This window comes from Papio anubis, chromosome 7 (genome assembly GCF_008728515.1).
Source record: "Papio anubis isolate 15944 chromosome 7, Panubis1.0, whole genome shotgun sequence".
Taxonomy (NCBI): Eukaryota; Metazoa; Chordata; class Mammalia; order Primates; family Cercopithecidae; genus Papio; species Papio anubis.
This window is the reverse complement of record NC_044982.1, coordinates 82,831,457-82,854,918: the sequence shown is the minus strand read 5'-3', so window position 1 is coordinate 82,854,918 and position 23,462 is coordinate 82,831,457. Positions and strand designations below refer to the sequence as shown.

The 23,462-nt window shown below is 44.9% G+C and overlaps 1 long non-coding RNA gene across 2 annotated transcripts in view; it reads left to right on the top strand.

Annotated features, from left to right (window-relative positions):
• The window catches only part of LOC101008523, a 42,382-nt gene that overhangs the window by 4,094 nt on the left and 14,826 nt on the right, over positions 1 to 23,462 (top strand). The window lies entirely within an intron of this gene.

Here is a 23,462-nt window from a genome sequence, read left to right as displayed (position 1 = left end):
TTTAGTAGAGACAGGATTTCACTGTTTTAGCTAGGATGGCCTCGATCTCCTGACCTCATGATCGGCCTGCCTTGGCCTCCCAAAATGCTGGGATTACAGGCGTGAGCCACCGCGCCCAGCTGTTGTTTCCTGACTTTTTTTTTTTTTTTTTGAGAGACACTCTCGCTCTGTCGCCCAGGGTGGAGTGCAGTGGCATGATCTTGGCTCACTGCAACCTCTGCCTCCGGGGTTCAGGCAATTCTCCTGCCTCAGGCTCTCAAGTAGCTGGGACTACAGGCGCCCGCCACCATGCCCAGCTAATTTTTGTATTTTTAGTAGACATGGAGTTTCACCATATTGGCCAGGCTGGTCTTGAACTCCTGAGCTTGTGATCCACCTGCCTTGGCCTCCCAAAGTGCTGGGATTACAGGCGTGAGCCACCGTGCCCAGCTTGTTTCCTGACTTTTAATGATTGCCATTCTAATTGGCGTGAGATGGTATCTCACTGTAGTTTTGATTTGCATTTCTCTAATGACCAGTGATAATGAGCCTTTTTAAATATGTTTGTTGGCTGCATAAATGTCTTTTTTTTGAGAAGTGTCTACACATATAATTTTCCCACTTTTTGATGGGGTTTTTTTTCTTGTAAATTTGTTTAAGTTCTTTGTTGATTCTGGATATTAGCCCTTTGTTGGATGGATAGATTGCAAAAATTTTGTAGATTGCCTGTTCTGTAGTTGCCTGTTCTGTAGGTTGCCTGTTCACTCTGATGATAGTTCCTTTTGCTGTGCAGAAGCTCTTTAGTTTTTTAATTAGATTCCATTTGTCAATTTTGGCTTTTGTTGCCATCACTTTTGGTGTTTTAGACATGAAGTCTTTGCCCATGCCTATGTCCTGAATGGTAGTGCCCATGTTTTCTTCTAGGATTTTTATGGCTTTAGATCTTACATTTAAGTTTTTAATCCATCTTGAGCTGATGTTTGTGTAAGGTGTAAAGAAGGGGTCCAGTTTCAGTTTTCTGCATATGGCTCGCCAGTTTTTCCAACACCGTTGATTAAATAGGGAAACTTTTCCCCATTGCTTATTTATGTCAGGTTTGTCAAAGATCAGATGGTTGTAGATGTGTGTGTTGTTTCTGAGGCCTCTATTCTGTTCCATTGGCCTATATATCTGTTTTGGTACCAGTACCATGCTGTTTTGGTTACTATAGCCTTGTAGTATAGTTTGAAGTCAGGTAGCGTGATGCCTCCAACTTTGTTCTTTTTGCTTAGGATTGTCTTGGCTATGTGGGCTTTCTTTTGGTTCCATGTGAAGTTTTAAGTAGTTTTTTCCAATTTTGTGAAGAAAGTCAATGGTAGCTTGATGGGGATAGCATTGAATGTATAAATTACTTTGGGCAGTATGGCCATTTTCATGATACTGATTCTTCCTATCCATGAGCATGGAATGTTTTTGCATTTGTTTGTATCCTCTCTTATTTCCTTGAGCAGTGGTTTGTAATTCTCCTTGAAGAGGTCCTTCACATCCCTTATAAGTTGGATTCCTAGGTATTTTATTCTCTTTGTAGCAATTGTGAATGGGAGTTCACTCATGATTTGGCTCTCTGTTTGTCCGTTATTGGTGTATAGGAATGCTTGTGATTTTTGCACATTGATTTTGTATCCTGAGACTTTGCTGAAGTTGCTTATCAGCCTAAGGAGATTTTGGGCTGAAAAGATTTTTTTTTTTTTTTTTCTGAGATGAAATCTCACTCTGTCTCCCAGGTTAGAGTGGTGCAGTGGCGTGATCTCGGCTCACTGCACCCTTCCCCTCCCAGGTTCAAGCAATTCTCCTGCCCAGGCTCTTGAGTAGGAGGGATTACAGGCTCCCGCTGCCATGCCTGGCTAATCCTTTTTTTTTTTTTCTTTTTTTGAGACAGAGTCTCACTCTTGTCACCCAGGCAGGAGTGCAATGGCGGGATCTCAGCTCACTGTAACCTCCACCTCCCTAGGTTCAAGCGATTCTCCTGTCTCAGCCTTCCGAATAGCTGCGATTACAGGTGCGCACCACCAAGCCTGACTAATTTTGTATTTTTAGTAGAGATGGGGTTTCACCATGTTGTTCAGGCTGCTCTCGGACTCCCGACCTCAGGTGATCCACCTGCCTCGGCCTCCAAAAGTGCTGGGATTACAGGTGTGAACCACTGTGCCCAGCCTAATTTTTGTATTTTTAGTAGAGACAGAGTTTCGCCATGTTGACCAGGCTGGTCTCAAACTCCTGACCTCAAGTGATCTGCCCACCTCAGCCTCCCAAAGTACTGGGATTACAGGTGTGAGCCAGGCACATTGTAAGCATTTTCCATGTCATTAAAACATCCTTGATTTTTAAATGGCTATATAATATTCCAATGTTTGGATGCACAATAATTTATTTATTTTAGCATAGCACTTTTACACTGTTTGTATTTTTTTCTGTTAAAAATTAACAAGTGACCAGGCGTGGTGGCTCACGCCTGTAATCCCAGCACTTTGGGAGGCCAAGGCAGGTGGATCATCAGAGGTCGGGAGTTCAAGACCAGCTTGACCAGCATGGAGAAACCCTGTCTCTACTAAAAAAAATATAAAATTAGCTGGGAGTGGTGGCACATACCTGTAGTCTCAACTACTTGGGAGGCTGAGGCAGGAGAATCACTTGAATCTGGGAGGTGGAGGTTGCAGTGAGCAAAGATTGCGCCATTGACTCCAGCCTGGGCAACGAGAGCAAAACTCTGTTTAAAAAAAAAAAAAATAACATGTTCATATTAGTTCCTTTGAAATCTGTGACACTTTCTTCTTTCTTCTTTCTTTCTTTCTTTCTTTCTTTCTTTCTTTCTTCTTTCTCTTTTTTTTTTTTTTTTTTTTTTGAGGGATCTTGCTCTGTCACCCAGGCTGGAGTACAGTGGCATGACTATATTTCACTGCAGCCTCAGCCTCCCAAGATCAAGTAGCTGGGACCACAGGTGCACACCACGATGCCTGGCTAATTTATTTATTTATTTTTATTTATTTTTATTTTTTTTTTTGTAGAGACAGGGTTTTGCCACGTTGCCCAGGATGGTCTTGAACTCCTGAGCTCAAGCAATCGTCCTGCCTCGACCTCCCAAAGTGTTGGGATTACAGGCATGAGCCGCAACGCCTGGCCTCTGATACTTTCTTTAAAAAGTTTTATAAAAAAGAGTTTTGTCATGGAACATTTCAAACACATACCAAAGTAAACAGAACAGAATAAAGAACCCCCATGTATCTATCACCAGTTGCAGTAATTCTCACCCTTGGCCAATCTTCTTTTCTCCTCCCTCTTTTATTTCACATTCCAGGTATCATGTTCTATCAGTCTATTGATTTTCTTGTGGCTGGATTCTTTTTTTTTTTTTTTTGAGACGAGTCTCACTAGGCTGGAGTGCAGTGGCTGGATCTCAGCTCACTGCAAGCCTCATCTCCGGTTTACCATTCTCCTGCCTCAGCCTCCCGGAGTAGTTGGGACTGGCGAAGCCCCACCTCGGCCCGCTAGTTTTTTTCGATTTTTAGTAGAAATGGGTTCACTGTATAGCTTGTGATGGTCTCGATCTCCTGACCTCATGATCCACCCGCCTCCTCTCCCAAAGTGCTAGGATTACAGGCTTGAGCTTTCATCAAAGGCCGGCCGAGGCTGGAATCTTTTTTTTTTTTTTTTTTTTTTTTTTTTTTTTGAGGCGAGCTCCCTCTGTCGCCTCAGGCTGGAGTGCAGGGCTGATCTCGCTCACTGCAAGCTCCACCTCCCGGTTTACGCCCATTCTGCCTCAGCCCCGTAGCTGGGACTACAGGCGCCACCACTGCTAATTTTTTTGTATTTTTAGAGACGGGTTTCAATGTAAGCCAGATGGTCTCGATCTCCTGACCTCAGGATCCTACTACTGCCTCCCAAAGTGCTGGAATTACAGGCTTGACATCACATTCCCAAAGGTCGAGGCTGATTCTTAACATAGGATAACTGAGTCACAGGATAGAAACATTTTTAAAGATTTTGGCTTTATTTCACCAGCATCTCTGCTAGAAAGGTTGTACAAATTTACACCCTCACCAATTGTTCATGCAAGTGCTGCTCTTATTGCACCCTGATCTGCACTGATCTTTAGTTGTAACACACACACATACACATACACACAGAGATATACAGATACACAGACACACACACACACATTTTTGCCAACTTGATGGGTGAAAAGTGCTTCATGCAGTATACATTTGTTTGACTGCTGGGCTTATATCAAGAAGGCATCTGGTGACTCCAGTGGAGCAAATCCTCCTGAAGGTGCCCTAAACATGCTGGCACCTCCTGGGGACCCCAGCTGAGGCCTGTGGGGGTGGAGGTGGGAGGGTACAGCTTTTCATCTGTGCTGGGACCCGGGAGTTTCCCCCCACCCCACCCGCCCTTAGAGCAGGGAGGAGCTTGAAAAGATTTTCCTCCTCATCTCCCGGCAGCCACCAGGGGTCAGGATGGGGCCAGAGATGCTGCTGGTGGGAGAGGGAGAAGATGGCCAGCTGCCAGACACTGCATTTCCTCTGTCTGGCCACTGCTGGCTGGTTGTACAGGTCCCCTCTGCTCATCAGATCATGATTCCAGAAGGTTCTTCATGGCTGACCTTCCCTGTCTGACTGTCCCCGCCTCTCACTGCTCCCACGTTTGGCTTGCTGAAAAGGGAACCTGCTTGACAGATACCACCCTGGATATATAACTTGGTTTTGCTTTGTTTCTCTACACATCTCTGTGGGACTGGGTTCACTATGGCACAGGGATTTTTAACCTGCGATCTATGAACTGAGAGACCCAAGGACAGGCCTTAGGAACTGTAAACCCTCTGAAATTGGGCAAATGGGTTATACATCTCCTTTTCCCCTGTCTGGGGAGAGAACAATAGCTTTGTGAGATTCATGGCCCCCAAAGTCCAGCATCTTCTGGTACCCCTCCTCCCTCCTAAGCCCATTTGCTTCCTATGATGGCTGCAAAGAGAGAAGCTTGCTGTTGGAAACAGGTGGCCTTGGGAGTCAGGCTAAGGGGTTGGACCTTCCTCCTCACCCAATGGAATTGAGAGAGGAACCTGCATTTTCCCTGGGGCGGGATGGATTGGTAAAGGGGAAGTGGGCAATACTGTCAACCCGCGGGGCAACCATCGGGTCTGTACTGGATCTAGGTACACAGTGAGGTACCCTGCCTCATACTGATGTGCACATTCTTGTGTGCTGTTAATGACTGGGTCCAGGGAGCAGAGGATGAGGGAAGAAGGCTGATCTCAAGCTAATTGTCTTGGAGCCTATATCTCTGAGCCCTGCGTGCTGGCATGAGCAAGATGCCCAAAATGTAGCAACCAGCCATGTTACTTTCTGCTGGGGTACTGCTTATTTTGCTTATTTTAGTCTTAATAAAGCAAAATAAAGTCTTATTTTGCTATAACTTGATCTAAGTATTAACTCCCGTGCAAGTGTGGGTGGGATGTGCGGTTAGGACTCATGAGACTCTCAGAGCAATGCAGGCTTGCTCTACAGCAAAAAGAGGAGCTGGGGGCTTGGTGAGGCTGGGGGTCAAGGCCAGAGTTGTCCAGGACATTAGATATGCAGGAAAAACCTGAGCATTACTAAATTCCGTACTAGTGCTTCATTTTATCTCATAGTAATGATTTATATTTGTACATAAACTAAGGCTGGGCACAGTGGCTCATTCCTGTCATCACAGCACTTTGGGAGATGAAAGTGGGAGGATTGCTCGAGGCCAGGAATTTGAGACCAGCCTGGGCAACATAGAGATACCATCTCTACAAAAAATTTAAGAAAACACTTGAGCCAGGTGTTTGAGACCAGCGTGGGGAACATGACAAAACCCCATCTCTACAAAAAACCCCCAAAACTAGCTGGATGTAGTGGTGCATAGCTGAGGTCCCAGCTATTTGGTAGGCTGAGGTGGGAGGATTGCTTGATTCTGGGAGGCGGAGTTTGCAGTGAGCTGAGATGTGCCATTGCATTCTAGTGAGACGTTGTCTCAAAAAAACAAAAGCAAAAACAAAAACACAAAAAAATTTTAAAAAACTAGCCAGGTGTAGTGGTGTCTGGAGTTGTCCCAGCTACTCCGGAGGCTGAGGCGGGAGGATTGCTTAAGCCCCATAGTTTGAGGTTACCCTTTCTCCAAAAAAAAAAAAAAAAAAAAAAAAGCCAAGTGCAACGGCTCATGCCTGTAATCCTAGCACTTTGGAAAGCCGAGGTGGGCAGATCACCTGAGGTCAGGAGTTCAAGACCAGTCTGGCCAACATGGTGAAACCCCATCTCTGCTAAAAATACAAAATTAGCTGGACGTGGTGGCATAGGCCTGTAATCCCAGCTACTTGGGAGGCTGAGGCCGTGTTTTAGTAGAGACCATGTTGGCCAGGCTTGTCTCGAACTGCTGACCTCAGGTGATCTGCCCGCCTTGGCTTCCCAAAGTGCTGGGATTACAGGCGTGAGTGCCTGGCCTACTTGGAGTTCTTTTGAAATACATAATAGATTATTATAAACTATAGTCACTCTACTGATCTATCAAACACTAGGTTTTATTTCTTCTATCAAACTATATATTTGTACCCATTAATTAATTTCTCTTCATCCCTGCACTCCCTTCCTGGCCTCTGGTTACCACAAATCTACTCTCTATGTTCATGAGATCCACGATTTTAGCTTCCACATATAAGTTAGAACATTTTAAACAATTTCCCACCTCAGGTCCAAAAAAGTTAGAACATGTGACATTTATCTTTTTGTGGCTGGCTCATTTCACTTAACACAATGATCTCCAGTTCCATCTATGTTGCTGAAAATGAGAGGATTTTATTCTTTTTCATGGTTGAATAATATTCCATTGTGTATATATACCACATGTTCCTTATCCATTCATTCATTGATGGGCACTTAGGTTGATTTTGTATTATGCCTACTGTGAATAGTGCTGCAAAATCATGGGAGTGCAATATCTTTTCAATTTATTTATTTCTTTTCTTTTAGATACATACCCAGTAGTGAAATTTCTGGGTCATATGGTAAGTCTAATTTTTAGTTTTTTGTTTTTGTTTTTGTTTTTTTTTTTTTTTTGAGACGGAGTCTCGCTCTGTCGCCCAGGCTGGAGTGCAGTGGCCGGATCTCAGCTCACTGCAAGCTCTGCCTCCCGGGTTCACGCCATTCTCCGGCCTCAGCCTCCCGAGTAGCTGGGACTACAGGTGCCCGCCACCTCGCCCGGCTAGTTTTTTGTATTTCTTAATAGAGAAGGGGTTTCACCGTGTTAGCCAGGATGGTCTCGATCTCCTGACCTCGTGATCCGCCCGTCTCGGCCTCCCAAAGTGCTGGGATTACAGGCTTGAGCCACCGCGCCCGGCCTTTTTTTTTTTTTTGAAACAGAGTTTCGCTCTTGTTGCCCAGGCTGGAGTGCAATGGTGTGATCGTGGCTCACCGCAGCCTCCACTGCCCAGATTCAAGCGATTCTCCTGCTTTAGCTTCCCGAGTAGCTGGGATTACAGGCATGCACCACCACGCCCAGCTAATTTTGTATTTTTAGTAGAGACAAGGTTTCTCCATGTTGGTCAGGCTGGTCTCGAACTCCCAACCTCAGGTGATCTGTCAGCCTCAGACTCCCAAAGTGCTGGGATTACAGCCATGAGCCACCATGCCCGGCCAAATTTTTAGTTTTTTGTGGCAACTTCATCTTGTTTTCCACAGTGGCTGTGCTAAAAATGTACATTCCTACCAACAGTGCACAAAGATTCTCCTTTCTCTACGTCTTCACTAGCATTTGTTATTCTTTTTTGTTGTTGTTGAGAGAAAGTCTTGTTCTGTCACCCAGGCCGGAGTCAGTGGCATGATCTTGGCTCACTGCAACCTCCGCCTCCTGGGTTCAAGCAATTCTTGTGCCTCAGCCTCCCGAGTAGCTGGGACTACAGACATGCACCACCATGCCCAGCTACTGTTTGTATTTTTGGTAGAGGCGGGGTTTTGTCATTTGGTCATGGCTGGTCTCAAACTCCTGGCCTTCTAGTGATCCACTTGCCTAGGACTCCCAAATGCTAGGATTACCGGCATGACCCATCACGCCTGGCTGCATTTGTTATTCTCTATGGTTTTGGTAAAAGCCATTTTAATTGGGGTTAGATGACATCTGATTGTGATTTTGATTTGCATTTCTCTGGTGATTAGTGATGCTAATCATTTTTTTTAATGTAGCCGTTGGCCACTTGCATGTTATCTTTTTGAGAAATATCTATTCAGATCTTTTGCTCATTTTTAAATTGGATTATTAGTTTTGTTTGTTTGTTTGTTTTCCTATTGAGCTGTTTGAGCTCCTTATGTATTCTCATTATTAATCTCTTGTCAGATGGATAGTTTGCAAATATTTTCTTCCATTCTGTGGGTTGTCCCTTGTCCCTTCGCTTTAACATCTTTCCATATTTTTGCATCCTCTTCAGTTCTTTTCATCAGTGTTTTATGGTTTTGCTTGTGTAGATCTTTCACTTCTTTGGTTAGATTGATTCCTAGGTATTTTGTTTTTCTTGAGATGGAGTCTACTCTGTTGCCCAGGCTGGAGTGCAGTGGTGTGATCTCGGCTCACTGCCACCTCCTCCTCCCGGGTTCAAGAGATTCTTCTGTCTCAACCTCCTGACTAACTGGGATTACAGGTGCGTGCCACCACGCCTGGCTAATTTTTGTATTTTTACTAGAGATGGGGTTTCACCATGTTGGTCAGGCTGGTCTTGAACTCCTGACCTCGTGATCCACCCTCCTTGGCCTCCCAAAGTGCTGGGAGTTACCACGCCCAGCCGATTCTTAGGTATTTTATATTCTTTGTAGCTATTGTAAATAGGATTGCTTTCTGGATTTCTTCTTCAGATTGTTGGCTGTTGGTGTATATAAATGCTACTGATTTTTTTAAATGTTAATTGTATCCTGCAACTTTACTGAATTTGTCAGTTCTAATAGTTTTTTGGTGGAATCTTTAGATTTTTCTAAGTCTAAGATCATGTTGTCTGTGAACGAGGCTAATTTGACATCTTCCTTTCAAATTTGGATGCCCTTTAATTGTTTCTCTTGCCTGATTGTTCTGGCCAGGACTTCCAGTGTTATGTTGAATAAAAGTGGTGAAAGTGGACATCCTTGTCTTATTACAGATCTTAGAGGAGTCTGGGTGTGGTAGCTCACTCCTGTAATCCCAGCACTTTGGAGGCCGAGGCAGGTGGATCACTTGAGGTCAGGAGTTCAACGCCAGCCTGGCCAACATGGTGAAACCCTGTCTCTACTTTAAAAAAAAAACAAAAAGCCAGGTGTGGTGGTGCATGCCTGTAATCCTAGCTACTTGGGAGGCTGAGGTGGGAGGTTTGCTTGAACCGGGAGGCAGAGGTTGCAATGAGCCGAGATTGTGCCACTGCACACTCCAGCCTGGGGACTCTGTCTCAAAAAAAAAAAAAAAAAAAAAAAAGAGGAAAGGCTTTCAATTTCCCCCTACTCAGTAGGATGTTAACTGTGAGTTTGTCATATATGATCTTCATTATTTTGAAGTATGTTTTGTCTACATCCAGTATGTTGAGTTTGTTTATTTTTTGAGACAAGATCTGTTTCTATTGCCCAGGTTGGAGTGTAGTGGGCTCACTGCCACCTCCACCTCCCAGGTTCAAGTCATCCTCCCAGCTCAGTCTCCTGAGTAGCTGGGATTACAGGTACGTGTTTACTACCATGCCTGGGTAACTTTTTTTTTTTTGTATTTTTTTGTAGATGGGGTTTCGCCGTGTTGCCCAAGCTGGTCTCGAACTCGTGAGCTCAAGTGATCTGCCCACGTGGGCCTCTCAAAGTGTTAGGATTACAGGGGTGAGCCATCTCGCCTGGCTTGTTGAAGGTTTTTTTTAAAAATCATAAAGGGATGTTGAATTTTATCGAACACTTTTTCAGCAACTACTGAAATGATCATATGGTTTTTGTTCTTGGTTCTGTTAATTGATGTATCACATTTATCAATTTGGGTATGTTAAGCCATCCTTGTATCCTTGAGATGAACCCTGCTTGATCATGGGAAATGATTTTTTTAATGTGTTGTTGAATTCAGTTTGCTAGTATTTCATTGAGGACTTTTGCATCTATGTTCACTAGTGGTATTGGCCTGTAGTTTTCCTTTTTTGCTATGTCCTTGTTTGATTTTGATATCAGGGTAATACTAATCTCATAGAATGAGTTTGGAAGTATTCTCTTCTTGTCAATTGTTTTGAAAAGTTTTAGTAGAATTGGTAATAATTCTTTAAACATTTAGTAGAATTCAGCAGTGAAACCATTGGATCTTGGACTTTTCTTTGACAGGAAACTTTTTATCATGGCTTTGATCTCTAACTTGTTATTGGTTTGTCAATATTTTCTATTTCTTCATGGTTCAGTCTTGGTAGACTGTATGTGTCCGAGAATTTATCCATTTCCTCTAGATTTGTCAATTTGTTGGTGTATATTAATAGTTGTTCATAATAGTCTCTAATGATTCTTTGAGGTCTTTTGTTTGTTGTTTTGTTTTGAGATAGGGTCTCTCTCTGGAGCCCACGAGTGCAGCAGTGCAATTATGGCTCACGGGGTCTCTCTCTGTAGCCCACGCTAGAGTGGAGTGGTGCAATTATGGCTCACGGCAGCCTCAACCTCCCTGACTCAAGCCGTCCTCTTGCCTGAGCCTCCTGAGTAGCTGGGACTATAGGTGCATGCCACCACACATGGCTAATTTTTACATTTTTTGTAGTGATGGAGTCTTGCCATGTTGCCCAGGCTGGTGTCAAACTCCTGAGCTCTAGCAATCCTCCCACCTCGGCCTCCCAAAGTACTGGGATTACAGGCATGAGCCACTGTACCTGGCTGATTCTTTGTAGTTATAGGGTCTCAGTTGTTATGTATCCTTTTTTATTTCTGATTTTATTTGTTTGGTCTTACTTCTTTTTTTCTTAGTAGACTAAGAAAAAGGTTAAAGGTTTGTTGATTTTATTTATCTTTTCAAAAAATCAACTTTTAACTTCATCAATTTTCTGTATTGTTTTTTAGTCTCAATTTCATTTATTTCCACTCTGATTTTTTTTTTTTCGAGACAGAGTCTTGCTCTGTCACCCAGGCTGGAGTACAGTGGCATAATCTCAGCCCACTGCAACCTCCGCCTCCTGGGTTTAAGCAATTCTTCTGCCTCAGCCTCCCGAGCAGCTGGAACTACAGGCATGTGCCACCACGCCCAGCTAATTTTTGTATTATTAGTAGAGACGGGGTTTCACCATATTGGCCAGGCTGGTCTTGAACTCCTGACCTCGTGATCCACCCGCCTCGGCCTCCCAAAGTGCTGAGCCTACAGGCGTGAGCCACCGTGCCTGTCTCACTCTGATCTTTGTTGTTTCTTTCCTTCTGTTAATGGGTTTAATTAATGTTAACCCATTAACAGAATGTTAATGTTAATTCTGTTTTGGGTTTGATTTGTTCCTGCTTTTCTAGTTCCTTGAAGTATATCATTATGTTATTTATTTGAAGTCTTTCTCCTTTTTTTTTTTTTGAGACAGGGTCTTGCTCTGTCAACCAGGCTGGAGTGCAGTGGCATGGCCATAGCTCACTGCAGCCTCAGATTTCTGGATTCAAGAAATCCTCCTGTCTCAGCCTCCTAAGAACTATAGGTGCACACCACCATACCCGACTAATTTTTCAGTTTTTGTAGAGATGTGGTCTTGCTATGTTGCCCAGTCTGGTCTCAAACTCCTGGCCTCAAGTGATCCTTCTGCCTCAGCCTCTTGAAGTGCTGAGATTACAGGGATGAATCGTCATTCCTGGCCAAGTCTTTCTACTTTTGGATTTTGATGTTTTTTGCTATAAAATTCCCTTTTAGCACTGCTTTTGCTGTGTCCCATAGATTTTGGTATGTTGTATTTCCATTTGCATTTGTTTCAAGAATTTTTAAATGTCTTTCTTAATTTCTTCACTGACCATTGACTGTTTAGGAGCATGTTTAATTTCCTTGTGATTGTGTATTTTCTGAGGTTCCTCTTGTTATTGATTTCTAGTTTTATTCCATTGTGGTCAGAAAGGACATTTGATACGATTTCTACTTTTTTGAGTTTGTTAAGACTTGCTTTGTGGCATAAGGTATGGTCTATCCTGGAGAATGTTTCATGTACTGGCCAAAAGAATGTGTATCCTGCAGCAGGTGGGTAAAATGTTCTTTAAAAAGTATTTGTAGAGATAGGGTCTTGCTATGCTGCTCATGCTAGTCTTGAACTCCTGGGCTCAAGTGAACCTCCTGCTTCAGCTTCCCAAAGTGTTGGTATTACAGGTGTGAGCCACTGCACTGGCCAAAATGTTCTTTACATGTCAGTTAGGCCTATTTGATCTAGTGTATAGTTTAACTGTGATATTTCTTTGTTCATTTCCTGTCTGGATGATCTGTCCCTTACTGAGAATGGGATGTTGAAGTCCCCTGCTATTTTTGTATTGAAGTCTATCTGTCCCTTCAGATCTATTAATGTTTGCTTTATATACCTGGGGGAGTTCCATTGGTGGGTGCATAGATATTTATCTTTTTTTTTTTTTTTTTCGAGGAGGAGTTTCACTCTTGTTGCCCAGGCTGGAGTGCAATGGCATGACCTTGGCTCACTGCAACCTCTGCTTCCTGGGTTCAAGCAATTCTCCAGCCTCAGCCTCATGAGTAGCTGGGATTACAGGCATGCACCACCACGTCCAACTAATTTTGTATTTTTAGTAGAGATGGGGTTTCACCATGTTGGACAGGGTGGTCTCAAACTCCTGACCTCAAGTGATCTGCCCGCCTTGGCCTCCCAAAGTGCTGAGATTACAGGTGTGAGCTACTGCACTCGACCTGATATTTATAATTGTTATATTCTCTTGCTGAATTCACCACTTTATCACTATATAGTGACCCTCTTTATCTTTTCAAACAGTCTTTGATTTGTAGTCTCTTTTATCTGATATGATTGTAGCTACTCCTGCCCTTTTTTGGTTTCCAGTTGCATGGAATATCTTTTCCACACTTTCAGTCTATGGCTTTATTGGTGAAGTGAGTTTCTTGTGGAAGCAAGATTATCCATTCAGCCACTCTGCGGCTTTTAATACGAGAATTGAGTCCATTTACATTCAGCTTTATTATTAAGTGAGGACTTACTACTACCATTTTGTTGCTTGCTTTCTGTTTGTTTTATAACTCCTCTCTTCCTTTCTTGCTTTCTTACTTTCTTCGTTTGTGGTTAAGTGATTTTCTCAGGAGATCCACCCGCCTCTGTCTCCCACAGTGCTGGGATTACAGGCGTGAGCCACCGCGCCCGGCCTATAATGCCTGTCTCAACAGGTTGCTGTAGGTATCATTGTTTTTGATAGATTTGTCTTTCAGGCTTCATATTAGAGTTATGAGTGGATAGCACACCACGTTTATAATATTAGTGTTTTGGGTTTGTCTATGTACTTAATTTCCCCAATGGCTTTTTTTTTTTTTTGACACGGAGTCTCGCTCTGTGGCCCAGGCTGCAGTGCAGTGGCTGGATCTCAGTTCACTGCAAGCTCTGCCTCCCGGGTATATGCCATTGTCCTGTCTCAGCCTCCCCAGTAGCTGGGACTACAGGCATCCGCCACCTTGCCTGGCTAGTTTTTTTTGTTTTTGTTTTTGTTTTGTATTTTTTAGTAGAGACAGGGTTTCACCATGTTAGCCTGGATGGTCTTGATTTCCTGACCTCGTGATCCATCCGTCTTGGCCTCCCAAAGTGCTGGGATTACAGGCCTGAGCCACTGCACCTGGCCCTCAATGGGTTTTATGCCTTAAAAAAATTATCTTTTCACATTAGTGCTTTTTCTTTCAGACAAACAACTCCCTTTAGCATTTCTTGTAAGGCAAGTCTGGTCCCTTATAAGAAATGAGAAGAAAAAGTTAAGAGGTGAATTCTCTCACCTTTTTTTTGTTTGGGAAAGGCTATATCTCTTTCCTATTTGAAGGATAGTTTTGCTGGATACAGTACTCTTTGATGGGAGGTTTTTTTCTTTTGGCATTTTAAAAATGTTGTTCCACTCTCTTCTGGCCTGTATAGTTTCTGTTTTGGAAGTCTGTTGCCAGATGGATTGGAGTTCCTTTATATGTTATTTACTTCTTTTCTCTTGCTGCTTTTAGGATCCTCTCTTTGTCCTTGCTCTTTCAGAGTCTGATTCTTTTTTTTTTTTTTTTTTTTTGAGACGGAATCTTGCTCTGTCGCCCAGGCTGGAGTGCAGTGGCCAGATCTCAGCTCACTGCAAGCTCTGCCTCCCGGGTTTATGCCATTCTCCTGCCTCAGCCTCCCGAGTAGCTGGGACTACAGGTGCCCGCCATCTCGCCCAGCTAGTTTTTTGTATTTTTTAGTAGAGACGGGGTTTCACCGTGTTAGCCAGGATGGTCTCGATCTCCTGACCTCGTGATCCGCCCGTCTCGGCCTCCCAAAGTGCTGGGATTACAGGCTTGAGCCACCGCACTCGGCCTCAGAGTTTGATTCTTACATGCCTTGGAGTAGTCTTGTTTGAGTTGAATCTCTTTAGTGTTCTCTGACTTTTTTGTACCTCAGTATTTATCTCTTTCTCAAGTTTTGTAAAGTTTTCTGTCATTATTCTTTTGAATAAGCTTTCCACCGCTGTTCTTACTCAATTCCCTCTTGAACACCAATACTTTTTAGAATTGGTTGGCCTTGAGGTAATTTTCTGTATCTGTTTTTTCTTTTTGGAACAGGATCTCACTTTGTCACACAGGCTGGAGTGCAGTGGCACTTGGCTCACTGCAGCCTTGACTTCCTGGGCTCAAGTGATACTCTCACCTCAGCCTCCCAAGTAGCTGGGACTACAGTACAGGCCACCATGCCCAGATAATTTTTAAATTTTCTTTTTATAGAGATGGGGATTTCACCATGTTGCCTAGGCTGGTCTTGAACTCCTGAGCTCAAGCAATGCACCCACCTGGGCCTTCCAAAGTGCTGGGATTAAGGCATGAGCCACTGTGCCTGGACAATTTTCTGTATCTTATATGTGATCTTTGTTTCTTTTCATTCTTTTTTCTTTTTATCCTCTGACTGAAATTTCAGATAATCTGTCTTCAAGCTCACAGATTCTTTCCTCTCCTTGATTCGTTCAGCTTTTGAGAGCCTCTATTGAATTTTTCAGTTTAGCAAATGTATTTTTCAGTTTCAAGATTTATTTGATTTTTATTATTTCAAACTCTTGTAAAATTTCTGTGATAAATTTCTGAATTGCTACCAGTCATAATGGATTAGAGAAGAAAAGAAAAAAAGTTCTGAATTGTTGTTCCGTGTTATCTTTTTGATCACTGAGTTTCTTCAAAACTGATGTTTTTAATTCTTGGCCAGAGAGTTCAAACATATTGCTGTCTCATTAGGGCCAGTTGCTGGTTCCTTGCTTTGTCCATTTGAGGTCATGAGTCTCAGATTGCTGTTGTTTCTTATGGATGTATGTCTATGTTTTGGCATTTAAGGATTCGTTACTTATTCCAGTTTTCTCTGTCTGCCTTTTTTTTCCTTTTGAAGGTATTTTTATCCCTCATTGTTTTGTTTTTTATTCAATATGTTTGCTTAGGAATTCTTTGTAATTTACCTGTTGATTTTTTTACTTCTTTTTTCCCTGCTAAGTCACTGCCTCTTTTTTGGCACTAGATGGTGCCTTAAGCCCAGGTTTGCCTCAGTTTTAGTAAACAGTGTGCCTGTTAAGAATGGGGGAGGTCCCAAAGGTAGTGTAGTGTAGGAAGGCTGCCTCAAGGTTCATGCCCAGGGACTTGTGGAATGAACTTCCTATAGTGTGCTGCTGAAGAGCTGCTCTTGTTTGACATCTCCTTTGGCTGAGTACAGAGCAGAGTGTCTCTGAGATATTTCTCCCTTTAGGGACTTCTAGTGCTTCCCCTGGATTGAGGCAGGAACAGATCTCCTGCCTGGGGAACCCAAGACAGTGGGGAAGCTGGTTGTCCACCTCAATCTTTTTATTTTATTTTATTTTATTTTATTTTATTTTATTTTAGTGTAGAAACTGTGAGTCAGGGGAAATTTTCTATATACTTGGTGCTGGACAGATTGGGGTCAGGGGCATTGTGGATAGGGAAGTCTGATTCTCTTACCATCTGCTTGGAGCTTTTTCCCTTTTTTTGTGGCCCCAGAAATTGTCTCATCTTTATATTTGAGTTCTGGACTTCTGGGATATTGCTGGTGATAATCTTGGTACTGTATGTTGGTTACTAGTTTTCTGTGGAGAGGGAGTGAAGCCAGCTTGCTTTGTTTGTTTGTTTGTTTTTTGAGACTATCACTCTATTTCCCAGGCTGGAGTGCAGTAGCGTAATCTCGGCTCACTGCAATCTCCTCTTCCCAGGTTCAAGCAATTCTCATGCCTCAGCCTCCCAAATAGCTGGCATTACAGGCTCATGCCACCACACCTGGCTAACTTTGTATTTTTAGTAAAGACGGGGTTTCACCATGTTGGCCAGGCTGGCCTCGAACTCCCAACCTCAGGTAATCCACCTGCCTCGGCCTCCCAAAGTGCTGGGATTACAGGCATGAGCTAGTGCGCCCAGCCCAACTTGCTTCTTTATTGCCATTTTGGAATCAGAAGACTAGAATTCTTAGTTTCTGATGTTTACTCTGAACTCAGTGGTTCAACCATCTTATTTTCCAGGGTGGAATTTTACTTCTCTCTCTTTTTTTTTTTTTTTTTTTAGCTGGAGTTTCACTCTTGTTGCCCAAGCTGGAGTGCAACGGTGCAATCTCTGCTTACTGCAACCTCTGCCTCCCAGGTTCAAGCCATTCTCCTGCCTCAGCCTCCTGAGTAGCCGGGATTACAGGCATGTGCTACCACGCCTGGCCAATTTTGTATTTTTAGTAGAGATGGAGTTTCTCCATGTTGGTCAGGCTGGTCTCAAACTCCTGACCTCAGGTGATCCGCCCACCTCAGCCTCCCAAAGTGCTGGGATTACAGGCGTGAACCACCATGCCTGGCTTTTTTTTTTTTTTTTTGAGACAGAGTTTTGCTCTTGTTGCCCAGGCTGGAATGCAATGGCGCTATCTTGGCTCACCACAACCTCCGCCTCCTGGGTTCAAGCGATTCTCCTGCCTCAGCCTCCCGAGTAGCTGGGATTACTGGCATGTGCCACCATGCCCGGCTAATTTTTGTATTTTTAGTAGAGATAGGGTTTCTCCGTGTTGGTCAGGCTGGTCTTGAACTGCCAACCTCAGGTGATCTGCTTGCCTTGGCCTCCCAAAGTGCTGGGATTACAGGTGTGATCCACCGTGCCCAGTCTTTTTTTTTTTTTTCTGTTTGATGTTGCCCAGGCTGGATTGCAGTGGCACAATCTCAGCTCACTGCAACCTCTGCCTCCCAGTTCAAGCGATTCTCCTGCCTCAGCCTCCCAAGTAGCTGGGATTATAGGCACCCGTCACCACGCCTGGCTAATTTTTGTAATTTTTTAGTAGAGATGAAGTTTCACCATGTTGGCCAGGCTGGTCTTGAATCCCTGACCTCAGGTGATCCGCCTGCCTCGGCCTCCCAAAATGCTGGGATTACAGGCATGAACCATGGCGCCCAGCAGGAATTTTACTTCTTACAGCTGAGCTGTTACTTTGCACAGAACTTCCTTATTAAACAGGAAATTAGCAGATGCTAAAGATATATTAACATCTAGTTGACTCTCTCTGATGAAAAAAGAAAAATTGAAGAACGTATTTTTAAAGCAACATATTTGAAGAAAAATGGGAACAACTGTTCAGAATGATGTGTGCCAAAAATAAATGCAGGAGATTTCAGGATCTGTGAAATCCATTTTCAGGTAAAGAAGCTTCATCTTTTGCCCCATGAGGCCAACAGAGGCCCCACCCCTTTCCTCCCTTTGCTTTTGTGTGACGCCTTCTTCTAGACAAGGCTACCATGAACTCAGTTCCTGCTGTTTATACTAGAGCAGTCCTTGACCAGGATTTGCCCTTGTATAAATGTAAGGGTGTTCACACCATGAGGTTAACCCTTAGCCTTACACTTCCCTAACGAAATCTTTGCATAAGCACATCAACCTTTCCAATTGGTTCTTTGACTACATAGTTTTCCCACAACCCTGGAATAGGTGGTGGTAAAGGCTCATCATTACATGGAACATGGAGAAGTTGAGGTTGATTTCACTCTTCAGTGAGGACTGAGCAGCCGGTATGTGCCCTGTTCCCTTGTGTGGGAGATATAAAGGAGGCGTCACACCTGGCAGGTCATGCTTCATACACCTGGTAGCTCTGGAGTGGGGGCCTGAACCAGGGCACCTCCCAGAAGTTCTCAGCTCTCCTTCTCTCACTACATGGGAGGGAGATATGCCTCATGTCTTTTTGTCGATGCTGTGGGTGCTTGACAGATGACACTGACCAGATAACTCAGGAAGAGGGCACCATTAGGCTGTGGATTCTTTTTGGTTTGCAGATTAGGTGGGAGATAATGGTGATAATAACTGGCATTCACTGAAGGTTTACTGTGAACCAAGCCTTGTGCTAAGTTCTGCACTTGTAGTATCCATTTAATTCTCAAAATAACCTGAGGTAAGCATTATTTACATTTGAGCCCATTTTACATGTAAACCCATTTTACAGATGAGAACACTGTGGGTTAGAGAGGTTGGTAACTGTATCTTAGGTCAATGGTTCTCAAACTTTAGCGTACAATGAAATTAGTGGCAGAGCTTGTTAAAACAGTGTATGGGACCTCACCCCCAGAGTGTGATTCCATAGTCTGGGGTGGGGATCAAGAATTTTCCTTTCCAGCAATTTCCCAGGTTAGGCTGATGCTACTGGACCAAAGGCCACATTTTAAGGAATACTGCCCTTGGCCACACAGCTGCGAAGTGTAGAGTCATGCTCCTTTTTCCCCTAAAATCTATGTTTTTTAAACCATTGCACATGCTGCCTCATTACAAACTTTTCTATGTAGATTCCCCCAAACCCTGTCCTTGGTGGGAGATGAACTGGGTGAAGCAGACAGCCAGCCTCCCTCTCTTCACTCTAATCATACCTGTAGCTTTCTCTCCTCCTGGGAAGACTTGCCCCAGCCTCCCAGCTCTTTTTCCATATGGCTCTGTGCTATGGTCTGAATGTGTCCTCCACCTCAGATTCATATGTTAAAACCTCATCTCCAATCTCCTGGTGGTATTAGGAGGTGGGGCTTGGGAGGTGATTAGGGATAAGAGTGTAGTCATCCCAGAGAGCTGCCTTGCCTCTTCTACCATGGAAGGACGTAAATAGAAGGTGCCATCTGTGAACCAGGAAGTGTGCTCTCACCAGACACAGTCTGCTGGCACCTTGATCTTGGACTTCCAGCCTCCAGAACTGTAAGAAACAAATTTCTGTTGTTTATAAGCCACCCAATCTGTGATACTTGGTTACAGCAGTCTGAACAGACGAAGACACTCTGTTACCCTGTCAGGAATATCTTCCTAATGACACCCATTCTACCGTCTCCTCTGTCCTTGATTCTGAAGGGCATCCTGCTCCTACCCAGTGGATGGAAGGAGCCTACAGGAGTAATTTGATAGTTTGGCTTCAAGGCCATGTGGCTGCTGGTCTTGAGATGATCCTGGGGCTCTTTTGTGCCATTGAGTCTGACCTTGTGGCTTCATGCTCCAGATCACATAATGACTGAAGATCCTGCTTGTGGGTCCCTGACATTAACAGCCAGACCTCTTTTGTTTGTTTGTTTGTTTGTTTTGTTTTTGAGACAGAGTCTCGCTCTGTTGCCTAGACTGGAGTGCAGTGGCGCGATCTCCGCTCACTGCAAGCTCCGCCTCCCAGGTTCACACCATTCTCCTACCTCAGCCTCCCGAGTAGCTGGGACTACAAGCATGTGCCACCATGCCCGGCTAATTTTTTTGCATTTTTAGTAGAGATGGGGTTTCACCATGTTAGCCAGGATGGTCTTGATCTCCTGACCTTATGATCCACCTGCCTTGGCCTCCCAAAGTGCTGGGATTATAGGCGTGAACCACTGCGCCTGGCCACCAGACCTCTTTTGTACTGACTTCCTGCTCACTGGTATTGACAGGTCTCTTCCTGCTTGACCAGCACTCTGCTTGTGCTGGCACAGGAGCTGTTCTGAATATGTTCAGAGTGACTGTGGGCATTCTTTCCTCTGGGGTGCATGTCTAAGGTCATAATCCCATTCTTGGAGGTGGGCTTCCCTTCATCTTAAACCACTACTGTGTCTCCTTGCTGCTAAGCTACAGGAAAAGAAGAGAAGGGTAACTTTAACTGCACTAATATTTAGTGGTGATCCCGGCACCTCTTCCCTGGCAGAGCAAAGTCTTGGGGCTAAACTGAAGAGGTAGTGTGATCCTGTTTTGTAACAGAAAGAACATGCAGGCATAACAAGAATGACCCGATACCACATGGGTAGCTCAGGTGCCTAGTGAGGCTCCCACTGCAAAAGGCCACTGTTTCATCTTTAATAAAGCAAGCATTAGATAAAGCACATTAGAAGGCCAAGTGACTCATTTCTATTTCTGGCCTTCAGACATCAGTGACAGTGGTGACCTCAGGCTGTGGACAGGAAGGATGGTGAAGGGTTGGCAGTGGTAGGATGGGCCCCAAACCCTCTGCAGGAGACCCTGAACAACTTTGGAAAGACTTCTGACCATTTTTGCCTTGACTGATGATGCACCAGGGCCCTTCGGTCCTTGCCTTTGTTCAAATCTCACTTCTGTGCTCTCGTCTCCATGAGCTTACCTGTGAGCACCCCTCTTTCCCACCACATTCTCACCAGTTTCTGGATCATTCTCCCAGCAGAACTCGTGGCTCTCCCCTTTGGAATCTCATAGGACTTGGTTCCTCTGCATCTCAGGAGTTTCTTACATTGTCTTATCTGTGGTTGTGCTACCAGCACCTGACCCTTAGGCCCTAGAGGGCAAGGACCCGTTCCCAGTGCTAAGCAAAGCCTGACAGTGATGACTAAAAAGCTACAGGCTGTCACATGACACTGGGGGCTGCTAGCGCTGTCTCAGGCCCCACTGGGTTGTCAGAGCCCAGGTATTAGATCCCTGGTTTTCTAGATTTGTCCTGAAATTCAAAGCTCAAGCTACTGTAGCCGAATGGCCACAGTGGGCAGGGAGGAGGCTGGCAGGGAGAGGGTAGACGAGATGCAGGAGCTCTGCAGAACTGTGCTGGGAGGAGAGGATTGTTCCTGCCTTGAGCCAGGCTCTGGAAAGGGGAATTTGGTCAGACAGGAAGGGAGATGTTGGTGGGAGGGGTGCCCAAAGGACCCCAGCAGTTAGAGGAAAGAGGCTTCTGGAAGCCCATCTGGGCTGGAGCCACCCACCTTTTGGAATGCATTTATGCTAATTAGATACCATGTCATAAAGTAGATTTAGAGGTTCATTTTTTTTTTTTTTTTTTGAGACAGAGTCTCGCTCTGTTGCCCGGGCTGGAGTGCAGTGGTGCGATCTTGGGTCACCGCAAGCTTCGCCTCCCGGGTTCACGCCATTCTCCTGCCTCAGCCTCCTGAGTAGCTGGGACTACAGGCGCCCGCTACCTCGCCCGGCTAGTTTTTTGTATTTTTTGGTAGAGACGGGGTTTCACCGTGTTAGCCAGGATGGTCTCGATCTCCTGACCTCGTGATCCGCCCGCCTCGGCCTCCCAAAGTGCTGGGATTACAGGCTTGAGCCACTGCGCCCGGCCTGGTTGACCATTTTTATGGTTATTTCTTGATTATATGCTAAACTAGGGGTGGATTATTCATTTATTCATGAGTTTTCTGGGAAAGGGGTGGGGAATTCCCAAAACTGAGGATTCCTCCCCATTTTAGACCATACAGGGTAACTTCCTACATGGCCATGGCATTTGTAAACTGCCATGGGGCTGGTGGGGGTGTCTTTTAGCAGCTAATGCATTACAATTAGTGTATGAGCAGTGAGGATGACCAGAGGTCACTCTCATTGCTATCTTGGTTTTGCTTGGTTTTGGCTGGTTTCTGTTTTTGTTTTTTTTTTTTTTTTTTTAGTCTCGCTCTGTTTTTGAGACGGAGTCTCACTGTGCTCCCAGGCTGGAGTGCAGTCGCCTGATCTCGGCTCACTGCAAGCTCCACCTCCCGGGTTCACGCCATTCTCCCGCCTCAGCCTCCCAAGTAGCTGGGACTACAGGCGCCCGCCACCACGCCCGGCTAGTTTTTTTTGTATTTTTAGTAGAGACGGGGTTTCACCATGTTAGCCAGGATAGTCTCGATCTCCTGACCTCGTGATCCACCCGCCTCGGCCTCCCAAAGTGCTGGGATTACAGGCTTGAGCCACCGCGCCCGGCCGTTGGTTTCTGTTTTTTTTTTGAGACGAAGTTTCACTCTTGTCACCCAGGCTGGAGTGTAATGGCGCGATCTTCCCACTGCAACCTCTGCCTTCTGAGTTGAAGCGATTCTCCTGCCTCAGCCTCCCGAGTACCACCATGCCCAGCTAATTTTTGTATTTTTAGTAGAGATGGGGTTTCACCATGTTGGCCAGGCTGATCTCAAACTCCTGACCTCAGGTGATCCACCTGCCTTGGCCTCCCAAAGTACTGGGATTAGAGGTGTGAGCCACTGCATCCGGACTGGCTGGCTTCTTTAGTGCATCCCATTTTATCAGCAAGGTCTTTGTGACCTGTATCTTGTGCTGAACTTCTATGTCCTTCTGTGACTAAGAATGCCTTAACCTCCTGGGAATGCACCCCAGTAGGTCTCAGCCTTATTTTACTCAGCCCCTATTCAAGATGGAATTGCTCTGTTTCGAATACCTCTGATAATACCTCACAGGTTGTTAAGATAATTACGTGGGAAAGTACCTGAGGTTGTGTACCACCAGGACTGGTCTAGGAGTTCTTGAACCTGGCCTCCCTTCATTCCTTTCCTCTAGCTCCAGGGAGTTGGGAGTTATGGAGTTACTATGTGGCTCTCTGGCAAAGTTTTTGGGCTCAGAGTCTCAATCCCCAGCCACTGTGGCTTCTCAGAGCCTTTGGCTTGGTGCTTCCAGTCCCCAATACTCTCCCTGGGGCTCTGGAGCAGGAGGTTGAGTGCCAGGCCAGAGACCCCTCTGAGTTCTCATGGCTAGCATCTCCAGGCTGGGGAAGAGGGAGAGGGTGCTTGTTCCCTGATCTTTGCAGAGTGGAAACTGGCTCAAGTCCCACACCCTGACTCAGCCACCCAATGTCTCCTGCTTCAAGGTTTCATTCTTTCTGGATGCCATTACCTATCAGGAAAGGGGACAGGGATTGGCTATAGGTACTTCAAGCTTAAGCCTTGCATTGATTCACATAGGGCCCTAGCTTGTCAGAAAAAAAGGGCCCTGCTTAGAGGTGAATGTAGAGGCGTTAAAGATGACACATTGGTTGGCCGGGCGCGGTGGCTCAAGCCTGTAATCCCAGCACTTTGGGAGGCCGAGACGGGCGGATCACGAGGTCAGGAGATCGAGACCATCCTGGCTAACAC